Source organism: Psittacula echo, assembly GCF_963264785.1.
Source record: "Psittacula echo genome assembly, chromosome: 2".
Classification (NCBI taxonomy): domain Eukaryota; kingdom Metazoa; phylum Chordata; class Aves; order Psittaciformes; family Psittacidae; genus Psittacula; species Psittacula echo.
Genome location: NC_137737.1, coordinates 136,629,578 through 136,635,137, shown reverse-complemented (window position 1 = coordinate 136,635,137; position 5,560 = coordinate 136,629,578).

The window sequence follows — 5,560 nt, the reverse complement described above, 5'->3', positions numbered from 1 at the left end:
AGTCAAGACAGATGGTACATTAGTTGATTAAAAAAATAAAATAAAATAAAATTAATAAGCACTTGATGCTGCATAGCAATTTATTTCCAGGTGACATGCTTGCTGTGGGGAGGATCTTGAGGGAGAAAGGGAGAGTTCAATAGTTCCATATGAAGCACCTCATGTTTTGCTGCTCATCCTCATGCCAGTGTGTCTCAAAAGGTCATCACAGCCAGCACGACATAAGGATCCAGTCTGAGCATGCTGCTGTACCTTGACATCTGCAAGTGTATTGATGCTGCCCCACCAAGACACGCATTTGAGCCATGCCGTACAGTCTTCACTTGACTGAAAATTGCATATGCAAATAATACAATAGAATACAAAAATCACTTCATTACCGCAGCAGAGGAAAGAGGTTAATTCATTATGGACTACATGATTTTGTGAAAGGCTATCAGACTTCTCAAATGAAAGAAGAAAACCAGTTTGTGTCCCAAACAATCCACACTTTCTGGACTTGGCTTTTATTACTTTTTTTTTTTTTTTAACAGAAAAAAAGCTGTCACAAGAGAAAAATATTTACTATGTATACATTATTTCGATAAAAAACTGTCCAAGACAACAAATAAACGGAATTGGATTCCTTAGAGTTGTTATTAAATAGCTGCACATAGATATGTCCATATGCCATATACACTACTTCTAAACATCATTGTTAACAAGTAAAGCACCACCAGAAATTCTTCTGCATTACTAAGTAACAAAGTTTGAAGGCATTAAGCACCCACTTCTTTTCCATCAAATAAACAGGTAACCTTAAACATCACTTGAAAGGCAGAATTACATACATTTAGCTGTGCTGAAGTTAAAACCATTGCCAGATTAATTATTTAAACATCTAGCTGAGGTACCAAACAGTTCAGAAGACCTTTAGGCATCACTAGCTCTGCATTTGACGTAGTGAGAGTGCAGCAACAGAAAGATGATGTTTTCTTTTAGCTGTACTGATGGTGTAGGAATGATTACTAAAATAACACACACTGCATGTTTTAGAATTACCACTTTGTTAAAGTTTTTAAAAGAGTACTAAAGGCATGATTATACAGATTTATGTTGAGGTATTATTTCACATAAAATATTGCTTGTGTTGGAATCAACTTAGCTTTTCTTTCATCTCTAATACCACAGTACTCTAGAGTCTACCTGTCAGTCCATATTTAGGAGATTCATAGGTTCGACCACCAATTAGCAAAACAGAAGTCACTCATTACATCTCTAAACACAATACCAAACCAGACATCTCTAAACGGAAATAGAACACACATGCCCACGCACCCACACAAACAGCCTACACTTTCTGCTGTTAGATTTTTGGTTAAAGGATTGGTTATACAAGTTACAGCAGTCATTAAGAAGGGTTTCAATGACAGCTTACAATCCCTACAACCTGCCTGCACAGCTCCTAGTCATGTGAATTGCACGGAAAAGCTCATGAAGGATCATAAGATTTGGACATTTGCAGATGACTTAGTAAAAATAAGGTGGTAAGAATAAGATTTGGTCCCTAACCTTCTACCTTTCAGTAACCAGTAATGCCACAGAGCAAATAGTTTGAAGAATTTTCAATGCCTGTTAAACCTTTTGGCCTTCCTTCTTCCTTATTTGTGCATCTCTTACTTACCCCTTCTCAATGGAAATTGCATTTAGGATTGTAGTGTTTTAAACTGCATTCCATTTACTTTGGAAGAAATAAAGGCAGTATTTTTTTAAATAATAGGAAAAGAAGCTTCTGAAATGCCTTTACTTAGTGTCAAACATCTCCTGGCAAATCTATCAACTGAATTCAAGTATGTGGTAATTCAGGAAGTGAAAGAGCATTTTTTTTTTAAGACTAAGACAGAACTACATGTCAGTTTAGCTGTGGCTCGATTAAACTTTAACCCACAACTGTAATTGTAACAGGTGAGTGCCTGAAAATCATAGAATAGTTAGGGCTGGAAAGGACCTTAAGATCATCTAGTTCCAACCCCCCTGCCATGGTCAGGGACACCTCACACTAAACCATGTCACCCAAGGCCTCATCCAACCTGGCCTTGAACACCGCCAAGGATGGAGCATTTCACAACCTCCCTGGGCAACCCATTCCAGTGCCTCACCACCCTCACAGTAAATACTATACTCATTTTATTTTTTCAAGGTAATCTTTCTGCCTTTACTAAGATCAAGCATATCAGAAACTGGAAATGTGAAGGAGGAAATAAGCCAGCAAAATAGCAACACAAATTGCCATGCAAATTCTTACATCAGCTGTTAGATGGCTGGCATACATCCCAGCTGCATCTCTTACTACAGGAGCATCCTCAGAGACTGGGGTATTAAGACACAATGGAAGCTTTAGAAATCAGATGGACAGGGATTTAGAAAAAGAAAAACAAACAATCAAAACAAACCCAACAATCTTCACAAAAAGAAACACCAAGGGAGTTTTCTGTTTGTTTAATAGAGGCTTGCAAGGCACATATTTCAACTGAATTGCAACATCTACGGCAAAACAGATCAAAACTTGTAAAATGTTCCTCCAGCCCTTTCAGGGAGTTAAACCTGAGACATGGCTGAAAACCAAGCTCAGGTTGTGTACTAGTCTGATGTAATTATGCTCTGTTCCTGTCTGAAGGTTATGATGAAAATTACTGCTTATTTTTCACAGAAGGTGGAGATTAAATTAGACAGTAAAACTTTTGCTAATCGATAGCTGGATAAGAAATTCAGGCTTATCTTTCTTGGTAAGATATGATTCTTCCAGTCACCCATTTTACAAACGATGCCCTTTTTACTGGAACAACAGCAGTACTTTCACCACATAAAAGGTTCATTCTGTTATTTAAGGTTGCTGTGCCAACTGTGCTGCAATACAATTTTCTCTAATATAAAAAGCAAGGTAAAAATCTTAAACGATTCTCCTAAAGCAGAATCAATTGAAGTATCAAGAATACATCTTAAAAACTATGACAAAACTAACAACTAAACTATGTCACAGTTCAAATAAAGTTCAACATGTTTGTTTAAACATGTAGAAAGGCCAACACGCTACAAGGCAGTTTTCTTTAGAAGTACAGATGGCCTCTTTTGTGGGTTTTTTCTTAACATGTGTGCTCTACATGTAAGCATTCAAACTATGTGGGGTAACATACATACAGTACTGCAGTAAAAAGCAACAGGCAGTCAAGGATAGTTAAATATTGCATCTTGGCATGGCAGTCTAAGGCACGAAGCCGTAAGCTGTGCGACTTCATCCACCCAAGAGCAGTTGTAACACTGAAGTTTGCTACCTGGAATGCCTTATTGCTGTTATGAAATGATATTAATGAATGATAAACTTCAGGCGAGCAAGTGACTGACACATAAACATGTAACAGCTATTCAAACAAACTTATATTGTATAAGGAATGCTAATCTTACTTCCAAATATTACATCTACTTCCATAGTAGCACATAGAGAGAAGGCTCCTGCAGGCCTGCCATAGCTTCTGTTCTTATATGGTAACTGCAAAGTCCAGTTCAGCAAAACATATGCACTTGTGCGTAAGCAAATAAATGCAGACTGCATTTGGCCAGAGACACACATACACACTGTCCTCAACACGACCGCATCCCAAGAAAGGATATTTACTTTTAATTTGTAACTCAGTTATACTGATTAAGGTTTTCATCAATGACTATACCCAGTATATTCTATGGATTTATCTGAACATTGGTTTCCAATAAAATACATAATTTAACATCTTGTCAAGACTCAGAGGCCTAAAAATATAACTGAATGTAGAAAATAGATTACAGACATGTTGACTTTAATAACAATAAAGTTTTTTCTTTTAAATCACTCCAATAGTGATAACGGGTTTTAAAACATCTCGGCACTATCTGTTAGTGTAAAGTAAGCAAATGCATCTGCATAGAGCAGAAAAGAATCACCCACATCACCAACATGCTGCAGTTCCTAATAATTTCAGAGTTAAAATCTCCGAATCTGCTTTTCATCAACAAGTGTGGCAAGGATAGTTTTGCAGCTTTCCTTTGCAGAATGGTTTGCAGATTGTTCAGTTGAAGGTTCATCCTATTGTGCCAGACCCTTCACTACAGACATCTGGGCTCCAAAGAAACATACCCACATGCCTGACAGACTGATCTCTGGGCCAGGTGTTACACGAATCCATAACTGCAGGTAACTCCTAGTAGGTGAATAATCTCTTCCAAAACTTACGTCCTGGCTTTTTGTCCAGCTACACCTATGTAAGCAAAGCTACTGTTACCTTTTACTGGATTTTCCACTTACAACACCAGGATTAGGCCCAGAGTTGTAATTAAAGCATCATTTTCTCTTGAAAGCATATCAGCCAGCAAGAAACATGATGAACACATAATATGTTAAGAAAAATAGTTGTAGATGCAAAGGAAGTCATATAAGGAAGACAAATTTTAGAGGGAAGCAAGATTGCAGAGTACTTTCCCAAATTTTAAAAGATCTCAGTGTAGTTGCATAATTGGTATAAAATAGCTATGAAAAACTGCACCATTATGCATTAATGGTGGTGATTACAGTGTTTTAAATTATAGTTATGGCAATATCTTATGGAGCTATAACATAATAAGTTGAATGAAATGAGTATCATCCATCCCTATACACACACACACACACACACACACAGAGGTACCAGCACGCAAGCAGAAGGGGTGAAACAGAAGTGCAGAAGTCTCAGTAGCAAACCTAGTTGTCCTGCTACACTTGTCTAAAAGCAAGTATGGCATACTGTTCTATACTGGCCCATTCTTATAGCTGCTGAGACACACATATGCATACACACATACACACTTAAGCACGGAAAAATCCTGAAGACAAGTTCTTTCCATACTGAATATCTGACCTGGTCAACTCCTACTGCTAGGTATAAGTCCAAGCTCTTCCACCATGTCTTCTACATGTCTCTAACAATGTAGACATCAGTGCCTTAATCTAAGGAAGTGCAGTTTAAATAAAATCTTCCTTATTTGATTTATACAAACGCTACAGCTACACATATGATGCATGAATGTGTGTTTGATAAACACAGAAATGCTTACAGTGGAAGAATTAAAAAAACAAAAACCCCAAACACTTACTTGAAAAGACTCAGGATACTGACTGCTTTCTTACTAGAAAATAAAAGCTATACGTCTTAAATGAGCTCTTTAAATAACTTTTCTGCATTTACTGACATCTATCCACATCAGCTCTCTAACACGAAAGTTAGAAATCTCATTTACATGAAGATGATTTATAATGCAAAGAAAAATGCATAAATCTGGAAGACTGTCACACTTTGTAGAGACTGTAAAATTGACAAGTTTTCCCATTTCCTTCAAGGATGATATTTGTGTCTGCTGATCTGCAGTTCAAAGAATTCCAGTTTGGTAAAATAAAATTGTCAATACACTGCATATATGCACATGTATCTGCAAAAATAACTCCCTTGATCAAAAGGTACTCTTCCAACTGAATTCCATTCACAATCAATCCTCAGAAAGAAGCCTGCATGCTTTT